The sequence below is a fragment of the Dermacentor albipictus genome, chromosome 5 (genome assembly GCF_038994185.2).
Source record: "Dermacentor albipictus isolate Rhodes 1998 colony chromosome 5, USDA_Dalb.pri_finalv2, whole genome shotgun sequence".
NCBI lineage: Eukaryota > Metazoa > Arthropoda > Arachnida > Ixodida > Ixodidae > Dermacentor > Dermacentor albipictus.
The window spans coordinates 15,338,574-15,350,296 of record NC_091825.1 but is presented as its reverse complement, the minus strand read 5'-3'; the positions used below and the strand labels follow the sequence as shown (position 1 = coordinate 15,350,296).

At 46.0% G+C, this 11,723-nt stretch overlaps 1 non-coding gene across 1 annotated transcript; it reads right to left on the bottom strand.

Annotated features, from left to right (window-relative positions):
- Positions 1-9,051: 9,051 nt before the first annotated feature.
- Positions 9,052-9,124, bottom strand: TRNAS-UGA (transfer RNA serine (anticodon UGA)). The gene has a single exon. It is a non-coding gene; the product is annotated as a tRNA-Ser (tRNA).
- Between the last annotated feature and the right edge of the window lie 2,599 nt (positions 9,125-11,723).

The window sequence follows — 11,723 nt, the reverse complement described above, 5'->3', positions numbered from 1 at the left end:
CGCGACAAGCTGTCAGCGTCTTGGTGCAGGCGGCCAGACTTGTACACCACGGAATATTAAAATTCTTGTAGCCTCAAAGCCCATTGACCAAGCCGGCCTGTAGGATCTTTTAGCGAAGAGCCAGCAGAGAGCTTGATGGTCAGTGACTACGGAAAAAGGGCGACCGTAAAGGTAAGGATGGAACTTCGCAACCACCCAGACAACAGCAAGGTATTTTCGTTCTGTAATGGAATAGTTGCGCTCCGATGATGCTAGGAGGCGGCTCGCATAAGCAATAACGCGATCCTGGGCACGCTGACGTTGGGGTAAGACGGCACCTACTCCATGACCGCTGGCATCTGTATGCAAGTCTGTAGGGGCATCAGGGTCGAAGTGGGCGAGAATGGGTGGTGAGGTTAGAAGAGTGACGAGATGAGAGAAGGCGGCGGCCTCTTCAGTGCCCCACGAAAATTTTACGCCTTTCTTCAAAAGATTAGTTAGGGGTCTAGCAATTGTCGCAAAATCTGGAACAAAACGAAGAAAGTATGAGCATAGCCTTACAAAACTTCGAACGTCTGCGGCTGTCTTCGGAACCGGAAACTCTCTGACAGCGCGAGTTTTGTCGGGATCAGGCTCTACTCCGGAAGCGTCAACGAGATGGCCCAGAAGAGTAATTTGCCGGTGGCCAAAACGACATTTGGACGAGTTAAGTTGCAGCTTCGCCTTTCGAAATACATGAACTATAGGTTTGAGACGTTCAAGGTGAGTGTGGAAGGTTGGCGAGAAGACGATGACGTCTACGAGGTAGCAGAGGCATGTGGACCATTTCAAACCTTGGGGCAAGGAGTCCATCATACGCTAGAAGGTGGCAAGGGCGTCGCATAATCCAAATGGCATTACTTTAAATTGGTATAGGCCATCAGGTGTGATGAACGCGGCTTTTTCTCTGTCCATATTGTCAACAGCACTCTGGTAGTATCCCGAACGAAGATCAATAGACGAGAAATAGCTGGAACGGTGCAGGCAATGAAGGGCGTCGTCTATATGTGGGGGTGGGTAGACGTCCTTCTTAGTAATGCTGTTCAGATGACGGCAGTCTACACAGAAGCGCCATGCGCCGCCCTTCTTAACGAACACCACAGGTGACGCCCAGGGACTCGAAGAAGGCTCAATGATGTTTTTATTGAGCATTTTGTTGACTTCGTTTTGAATTACTCGGCGTTCCGACGAAGAAATTCGATACGGTCGTCGGTAAGTAGGCGTAGCATCGCCAGTAAGGAGCCGATGCTTGACCGCGAGCGTCTGGCCTAAAGGGCGATCGTCGATGTCGAACATATCTCGGTAGGACAATAATACCTAACAAAGCTCTTCAGCCTGCGCCGAGGATAGGTCCGTCGCAACCATTTTCGTTATATTGGGATCGGCACCCGAGGCTGGCGCAAGGGCCCTGCTAAGCTCGCGAGAACCATCGGTCGATAACGCTGCCACGTATTGGTCGCCGAGACAATCAACGGTGGCAAGGCAAATCCCTTTCGGTAGAATTTGCTTTGTCAATCCAAAGTTACAGACAGGCATGCGAGTGCGGTTCCCAGTAATATTGAGTATGCTGTGAGGCACTGTAACGTCATACCTTATTCGAATGACGGGCAGAGGAGTGACGAGGTACTCGCCATCAGGAACTGGTGGGAAAGACAACAGTTATGTGTAGGCTATTGAGTTTGGCTGCAGGCGAAGAAAGCCGGTGGAACGTAAGCGGCAGTGGGGTGTGTCAGAAGGTTCTGCGAGCGTCGGCAACTCAAGGCGAAGGGTACTGGAAGAGCAGTCAATAAGAGCAGAATGTGCGGAGAGAAAATCGAGGCTGAGAATGAGGTCGTGGGGTCAATGAGCAATCACGGTGAGGAGGACAGGAGTGTGACGGCCGGCGATGCTGAAGAGTGCCGTACACATGCCGATGATCAGCACAGTACCGCCATCCGCAACGCGGACGACATGTGCCGACGCTGGGGTGAGGAGCTTGTTTAGTCTTCATCGGAAGGCAGCACCCATAATTGAAAGATGTGCTCCTGTATCGATGAATGCCGTGACAGGATAGCCGTCAGTGTCAACGTCAAAAAGGTTTCGGTTCATGGGTAACGTGAGCAGAGGATTTGAGGGCAGGGTCGGCAACGCTGCTTCACCTCCAGAAGCTGCAGTGCCTAGTTTTCCGGCTGGATCCGGGAGGCGATAGGTGGCGAAGAGAAGCGACGGCGTTGGGGTGAACGAGACTGATGGCGTCGAGATGAGAGCGAGCGGCTGCACCGAAGGTTCGGAGCAGGAGCATCAGCGGCATTGCATTCATGGCGGGTGGTATAGGGTACGAAAGGTACAAAGGTGCGGGAATAAGCGGCGGTGTATGTCCGAGGAGGTGGTGGCCATCGGTTGCGTCAGTGACGAGCGACGTGACCGATGCGACAGCAGTGGAAGCAGATCGGCCGGTCATCAGGGGTACGCCAGTTGGATGGGTTGCGGCGAGATGTGGCGGAAAAGGACTGCCGATGACGAGGACGGCCGCTAGAGAACTGGGGTACGCTGGGTTGAGACGTGGAACACATGGAGTTCAGACCCATGTTCTCAAATTTCTGTCGGACGACGGCCTGGATCATCGCAATGGTGGTTGCTGGGAGATTGGGAGGCGTCGTGGAGAAAGCTGGCGAACAGGTGGCCTCGAGTTCGCGGCGAACAATACGGGTGACTTCGTCACAGGTGGTGGTCTGACGTGGTCGACCCTCACATGTCGACGTAGCAGCAGTGTTGGGTAGCCGCGTGATGTGGTGTGTGATGCGGCGGCTCTTAGCTTGTTCAAGGCGACGACATTCTTTGATGATGGCGTCGATAGTCGAGACGTTGCCGAAAACAAGCAAATTGAAGGCGCCGTATAGCGATGCTTTTTAGACTATGTGACACTCTATCGGCTTCGGACATAGCATCGTCCGCTTTGCGGCATAGAGCCAAGAAGTCCAGGGTGTAGGAAACGTATGGCTCTGTAGATGACTGAACACGAGACGCAAGAGCCTTTCTCGCGGCAGCCTTGAGCCCAATGGGGTCGCCGAACAATTCCCGTAGCTCCTCTTTGAAATTGTCCCAATTGGTTATCTCGTCGTCATGCGTTTGGTGCAACACGCGTGGGGTGCCGCCGAGATAAAAGATGACATTGGCGAGCATAATCGTTGGGTCCCACCTGTTATTAGCCCTGGCGTGTTCATAGAGTTTGATCCAGTCGTCAACATCCTGGCCCTCCAGGGCAGAGAACACACCTGAGTCGCGATGTGGGGCGACCGTGACATTGGAGCAGTGGGACAAGCCGTAACCGTTGCAGAGGTGGGCGCGTCACCGAGATGCATGGTGACAAGCTCGGTGTGCCGCCCACTTCTGAGTTCCGTGATGAGGACGGGGATCGCTGACCTCCACCAGAATGTTGCGTGTGGAAAGACACAGACAGAAGAGGCTATTTACAGGCTATTTACACTGGAGCCAGGCAGCCAGGCCGACACTAGCTCGCGCTAAGCGCACCGACCAACTTCATCGTCGTTATCGCAGCGGCTCGTTTCTTGAGCGTCGCTCGATGATATCGTAACAATATAATAAGGATTAGTTATATTCCGCCAATTTTTCTATCACCTCATTGAAAGTGTGAATGTGGTCTATTGTTGAGTAGCGTTCACGAAAAGTTAGTCAAATACATGAGGCATACATCATTCATACGACGGAGTACATGAGTATTAGCACTCCGTCCATATTGCGTTATAGGCATGAGGTATATATACATTATCGTGTGTTTCCTTTTTGGTCGAGTAATCACCGTTTGGGAAGACAGTTTATCATTTATAACATGCGTTATACCAAAAAAGTATTTTTGTGCCTATGCGAAAAAAAAAGACGACTTGTGGCCGTGTTGAAAGCCAACAGCAACAAGTCCACTTGGTGCTCTTGAGCCCACCGTTGCGACTAAAATAATTGTCCCTGCACTCGTAACCATATGCGAAAATATTTCTAACTAGTGAGTAACCATGTCAGTCTGTTTGCATTCTACGTTGAATTTATTTATTTGTAGATACTGCAGTCTATATGTATGGACATGTATTGTATGTTTGTGTAAAATGTTTTGTCCGTTACTGTTAACTTCGTTTAGTTCATTTAGTTCTGCTGCACTTGCTCTTTGCAAGTGTATAATTTCCTTCGTTAGATTTATTCTAACTCCTAATCTTGTTTTGCATTCTCCAGTACTTACTTTCTTCCATGTTTGCTTATATATGATTTAATGTAGTTCTATTCGTTGCTTTAGAAAACGCCTGTTTATAAATAAAAGGAGGTCCCGATACAGTCTTTGACTATAGGACCTCCTTCTGTATATTATTTTTTTATAACCTGTAATCTATCATGAATAAAATCAATTTCAATTTCAATTTAAATATACCGACCAAGCAGGTGGGCGTATTTCTGCAAACACTATTTGAAGACAATAATAATATGTGCTGTTGTGCTAGACATATGGAACAGAAAAAGGAAGAGAGTAAAAAAAAAAAAACAAGTTGGCCTTTTTGTACTGTAAAGGACGATATTCACACCATCAGAAAAATGCACTGGGGTAGTCAATACCATATCAAAATAACAAGCTTTGGTTTCTTTTGACCTTCACACCAGAACAAAATGCACTTGCATAGGGGATAGTAAAGATAACATAAATAAAAGATGGAAAAAATGGCTGTGGCTTAGCTAAAGTTAAGCCCAGGATGCGAAGCATACTTGCCTTCATTTTAGTTGTTGAACCACTGTTTAGCCTGGTGAACTGCAGTTGCTTGGCTATATTTGGTTCGGCTAGACGAAGAAACAACTCATGCGTTACTCTGCTTTGCCTTCAAGAGTGGAACGCGACAGCGTTCCCATCGACCCGCCAGCGACTACGCGCCCCGCATTGGACGCGGTGAGCGTCGAGCAACGCAGCGTTCGGCGCGGCAACGAAATGTGCGCCTGAGCAAGCGACGCACGCCTGAACCTTAGAAACAGCTCGTTTCTAAGGCAACACCGCATTCACTAGAGGCGCTTTTGTACCGCTTTGAAGCATCGTACTCGTGGCTCAGTGGTAGCGTCTCCGTCTCACACTCCGGAGACCCTGGTTCGATTCCCACCCAGCCCATCTTGCGAGAGTTGAGCGACGCCGCGAGCGACAGCGCGAGTTGGAGCCCCGTTTCTCCTCTGTCGTGACGTCACGGTGTCACGTGGTATGGCATGGGGTCAAAGGTCATTGAAGGCGACACCGCCGCACCTGAGGAGCTGGGTTGAGCTCTCGTAATATGCTTCGCATAAAAACAACATTGCTTATTAGTGTGCGAGATATATGAGTAGTGCCTGCTCAAAATTATCAGCAGAGAAAATTTCTGAGGGTAGATCATTCCACTGAACAACAGTTCGAGGAAAGAATGAATTTTGAAACAGGTTAGTGTGTGCACGGAAGCGGAGCAAGTTGTGAACGTGACAGGTAAGGTTGAATGTATGTTCGTCCATTAAATTCAAGTGACTTGTACATCGTGAAAAGAAATTTTAGTCGTGCCACAGTTCTTCATGCTTCTAAAGTAGGGATATGGTTTTCGGTCATTAGTTGTGACGGCGAATCAGTGGACCTAAACTTGTTGAGAATGAACCGTACTGCTCGCCTCTGAACCATTTCAAGCTCATGCTTATCCTTTATGTAATAGGGGTCCCATACTATTGAGGCGTATTGTAGTTTAGACGATATAGAATTGCTGTATGCTAGAAGCTTTAAATTTGAAGGTGCTGTTTTCAGTTTATGACGCAGAAAGCCAAGCTTTGGAGAGGCGGATGCACAAAAGTTCGCAATGTGTTTCGACCATGATAGAGGGTTTGTAATCGTTATGCCTAGGTATTTATATTCGGTGACTTCCTTTATTTGTGTACTATTGATGCAATATGTAGATGTAATAGGCTGCTTTTTGTTCGTGACACGAAGTAAGACAATTTTGTCAGTATTTAGGGCCATAGACCAGGTGGTGCACCATTCATTAAGTATGGCTAAGCTAGTGCCTAACTAAACTTGATCATCACGGCAAGTAATCTCTTTGAAGACAAGGCAACCATCTGCGAACAGTCTGATGTTAACGTGTGGATGAATGGTGCTAGTTATATCATTAACATAGGTTAAGAAAAGTATCGGGCCGAGTACGTTTTCTTGAGGTACTCCGAACGGAACTGGTAATGCAGTAGAAGCATGGCCCTTCACACTTTCGTGACTGCGGGAAAATCGGTAGTTTTAGGGTAGTCTGGTAATTATTTTTTTCCTGCCACAGGAAATAATTCATGTTGAAGTGTATTATATGAAATTGTAGAAGAAGAAATTATCTTTCCAACGGTATTAATTTCAAACAACATTTTTATTAATAATAGTACGAAAAAATTAAGCAAAACGAAAAAATTGCAACAAAAAAGAGGAAGATCGATAAAAACATCAATGCTGCTTTCCACAAAAAAATATTTTACAAAATCGAAATATACATTTTCAACAAAAGGGCCATATAAAATCAGCCTGCAAATATTAGCTCTGTATCTACAAAAGTTCTTCAGGTACACAAGAAAACATTAGACCTAGTGTCGTCTATCGTGCCACCGTGCGAAGCAGTTTCTCGATGAAGTAAAACAGAGGTTAGCTGCACGTTTCGCAGATTTGTTTTCTGCGCAACTTTTCTTTCTTCATAGCACAGTTTACACTTTCTATTTCTTTCCATTTTTTGTATTTGATGCTGTTGAACCTAAGGTGCGCTCCGAGAGGGAACAACAGGCGCAACTGGGGGGTCCGCAAATGTGGCTCATCATATCCCAGCAGCTGGTCGATTAGTTCTAACCTGAAGACAAACTGGTTGAAGTGCAAACTTCGCGATAATTCTGGGACTTCTGGATGCTGCTGATGATGCTCGTCAAACATCATAAAGCTATTTACTACAGCTATATCGATACAGTGGAAAAACAGTGTCTTCCACCAACGCACGGACTTCTTAAGAATGTTGTAGGATCCGCTGAGCTGGTCAGATTTATCCCCTCCAAGCATGCCCACATTGCATTTCTTGATCAGCACCGGCTTCTTCACGGACACTTCTGTCCTCATATTCCCAACTTTCTTTCTTCGCTTTGTAAGGACGAGTTTATTCGCTGTCTGCGCGGTAGACATATTCACAACCCGCCTGTCTTTCCACTGCAAGTACAAACATCCTGCTCCCGCAGCCATCGAACTCTGCCTTCTCTTTTCGCTTTTCGCCTTCTTTTCCCACTGTGTGCCTTTGAGTTCACTTAGAAAGCCACGCCGATCTTTCCACATTATCCCACATGGAAGTGTCTTGCGCTCCAGTAAATGAACAAACAAAGATGTGGAAGTGTAGAATTGGCCAAAGAAATGATGCAACCCTGATCAAGATAATTTTTGCACAGCCGCGTCACAACATCGAATGCCAAACCTTGCACGCTAGGCTCTTCGCGCTTTCCCGTGTAGACGCTGAACTGAACAGTGTACCCCGTTTCTGAATCTGCCAAAACCCATAATTTGTAACACTTTATCCCTCATGCACTGGCGAATTCAGACCGACCTTTTGATTTCACAGTTTTCTCCCCGACGGAGACGTTCCGACGCGGTTGAAAAAATAACGTGGAAGAATCGTTGATGTGCTGAAGCAGAGAGGATATGCGGTGAAGCTTGCCATGGGATGCGACGGTCGTCTTCCCTGGATCAGACACCCTCAGGAAGGCAAGCAACGCCTTGAACCATTTCCTTGGCATCACTGTAGGCAGAAGAAGCCCGGAGAATAATCTGCATGTGCTCCAATAACAATGCAAGCATGGGACTTGCACGATTCCCATGTATACGAGAAGTCCGGTGAACTTGAGCATTTCCTCTTGAGTGACTTCCTTCCGCGATCTATCTCTCGCTGTACGTGGGCTTCTCGAAAATATGCATCCACGCATACTTATTTGTGTTGTTGCATATAGCCCTGATAATTTCGGCGGCGAAAAACAACAAGGAATTGACGGCTCTTACGAACCGCCGCGCAGCACTCCGGAGCGCGATTCCAAGGTCCACTCCCGGCGGTCTTCATATACAAAACTCCACTCTCTGCGTGGCCGCCGGCAAATGGTCCTGTCTGAATGACATTGACACCCTGCAGATAGGAACTGTAACCCTTAGAACACGGCGGAAATCCTTACGATGCGATAACATGGTCCGAGAAGAAAGCAAAACTCACCGGCGGATACCTGTCGATGTTCCACGGCAGTTTGCTGCACTGTCGTCGTCCGTACTGAAGTCCGACGAATCGAAGTCGTCTTCCGAGTTTGTGGTGCTGTTATCATCCACAAATTCGAGCCCAGATGCGTCGGAATCCGTCAAAACTCACCGTTTCTATGAAGCGGATGCGCACGACGTAAATGCCATCTCGAAAACAACGAGCGCTCGTCACCCCGACCATGCAGGCGCTTTAAAAATCCCTACATGGCGGAAAAGAGAAACACAAATCTGAACCTGATAAAATGGTCTCTCTTTAACCTGTTCGATGGCGCTAGCTGTCCTAAGCGCTCGGAGAGGCACCAAAATTCGAACTTGTACCACCGAGAACATACTGTCGACGGGAATAGGTGCGGTCACGAAAGTGTTAACGTCTACGAACTGACCACGGTTTGAAAGGTAGGCTCTTATCTAATTTATGATAAATGTAGGAAGGCCGAGCTTAGTAAGTTCTCCAAGAAGTTTACCATGAGGGACGCGATCGAACGCTTTACTGAAATCAAGGAAGATAAGATCAAATTGTCCGGAAGAATGGAGCGTTAGACCGATTTCGTGAACAGTTGTGAAGAGTTGCGTACATGTTGACAAACGAGAAGAAAAGGGGTTAACCGAGGGGCCCGGTTTTTATTAGTCATATCATAAGAAGCGAACAAACTGAAACCAAGGACAATATACGGGAAATTACTTGTGCTTAATAAATGAAATAAAGAAACGATAAATTATTGGAAATGAAAGTCGATGAAAAAACAACTTGCCGCAGGTGGGGAACGATCCCACAACCTTCGCATTTCACGTCCGATGCTCTACCAATTGAGCTACCGTGGCGCCGTTTCCTCGTCCACTGTCTTGGGTATTTGTGTTTCCTAGTAGAACCCTGGGAGTGTTAGTCAGCGCTGCCACTCGTAGACCTTGACGGCTGACATGGAACATTCTTTCTGCCGCAGGCGTCACGAGTACATCTCAACAGTTTCTTTTGAAAGCCATGATGAAAGGGAGAGAGCAAGCTGTTACTTTCAAGCAAATTATTTATTTAAGGAGAGATGATGTGTTCTAGTGTTTTAGAGCACGTGGATGTCAACGAAATGGGACGACAGTTTTCAATGCTCAGGCGATCACTTTTCTTGGGGACTGCAATGACACGAGCCACACGACGGTCGTCAGGTAAAGTTGGTGTGCTCATAGATAAACAAAAGATAGCTGTTAAGATATGTGCAACAGACTCGACGTAACGGCGAAGAATATAATTTGGTATGCCATCCGGTCCCCCAGAAGATTTTTCTTTAACATTGAGCAATAAGGAAAGCACTCCTTGAAAAGATATAAAGTCTGACACTTGGCATGGAGAAGATGAAGCCACCGTGACTCTATCAGCGCGGGTGAACACAGAATGGAAATAGTCATTCATTATGTTAGATATTTCCTGAGGATCGGTGATCACAATGTCGCGTTGCCTTATTTCTTGCAAATATGTGTTTCCACTGCCAAGATATCACCAATATTTATATACTGGTTAAAAGGGTAAACAAAAACCCGGGGCACTTCGCCGACCAAATAAAGATTCAAAAGAAAAGAAGACGTTTCGGCTCCCACACGGGAGCCTTGTTCACAGGTAAAATAATTTTTTTTTTGAAAATGATTGTTTTTTTATTTTACCTGTGAACAAGGCTCCCGTGTGGGAACCGAAACGTCTTCTTTTCTTTTAAATCTTTATTTGGTCGGTGAAGTGCCCCGGGTTTTTGTTTACCCTTTTAACCATGTTTCATCCCGACCAGACGGGCTTCCGTCAAACACTGAACTTCAATATTTATATACTAGAAAAAATAGTAGAAAAATATTTTTGTCGGGCAACAGACAATGCGTCTGAAAGCTGGACTTGCAGCTGGCGAACAATTTCAGGGTTTTTTGTTCCAGCGCTTCTTGGCGCAGGTTAACCTGCGTTTCATATGTATAATTTTTCTGTCAATCCATAGGTTTCTTCGTTGTGGTTTAATACGCTTAGTCCTCACGAATGCACTAATACAGTAGTTAACGCAAGTCACAAACGTATGCCACAGTGAAGTAACATCAGTATTTGGTAAGCTGTCGACCAGCTTCTAAAGTTTATCAAGGATAGATTGATCATTGGCAGTAATAAAGTCTGTAACGGTTTTGCATGTTTTAATGTGCTGCCTTTCACAACTATCAAACCTACAACTGACCAGCACAAGCATGTGGTCATATATGTCCTCCTCCGCTCGGACCTGGAGCTCTGTCATAGTTTTGCTAACAAAATACAAGACCCAAAATTCAACCAGTATCAGGATTGTCACGTGTGTTTTCAAGCACAACTTGCTTCATGTCCCATGCAAACATTATGTCGCAAAGAGTGCTCTGGGCCAGCTGCACCTCGGGCCTGTGCAGCTGATTAACTGCGGGTAGGTAGAAATCGGCTGCCATGACAATTTTCCGCTGTTTAAGCACACTCATGTAGTCACGCAGTGAGGACAAGATCTCGGGACGGGATGATGGTGGCCTATACACTACGCATACCACAACTACATGTCACCAACAATTAACTTTCAAAAACAGACTCTTGTCGTTTTCGTTCCGAGAAAGTATTTTTGCGGAAAGCGTGATTTTTAGAATAATCGCAATATCTTCTCCCCTCGATCCACGGTCCCGACGGCACATCTTACGTGATGGTGATACAAGTTTTTCGTTGCTAACACCATCATGCAGCCATGTTTCCATGACAATTGCAATATGGGGGTCGTATCTGAAGAGGAGGCATTCAAGCTGTCCTAGCTTATTTATTGTACTTCTGGCATTGAAATTTAGCACTCGCCCGGTTTTAAAATTGGCGCATGTGTTCTGCCATGCATTACTAGAAGTTTTAATTTCGCGGCTCGTGAGAACTCGCTGAGATTCAAGATTGAAGACTCATTTATTCCTTCAAGAGAAAAAGGCCCAGGAGAAAAAGCTGTCTTGGAGCAGCTTAACGGGGTCCGGGGCCCATTTACAGAATGGCAGCAGTGAAGGGAAAAAAACACAATTTCATATACATCATGAATCAAGGAACCATACACAATGCATAATTGCAATAAAACGTAATGTGAGACAGAAGCAAAATTCAAATATACAATGCATTGAGAAGCAAAACGGAAAGCGTAAAACAACACTATAGCAGAAACAGAAGGTTTCAAACATGATTACAATTCACCACTACGATATATTAAATGAAGTTCAAACACAATACATAGCAGTATTTTTCTTTTTATACCATGGCAGAAATATAAAAAGAATACCTTAATTTTGGGTTTGAGCCCACCTTATGCTAAAAAATTCTTGAACAATTGTTTTTTTTATTAGGTTCATATTTTTTGTGTGCCATTTGTTTGAGTTAAGGGTGTTCGGAACCAGGAAATGCAACATTTCGGAGCCATTT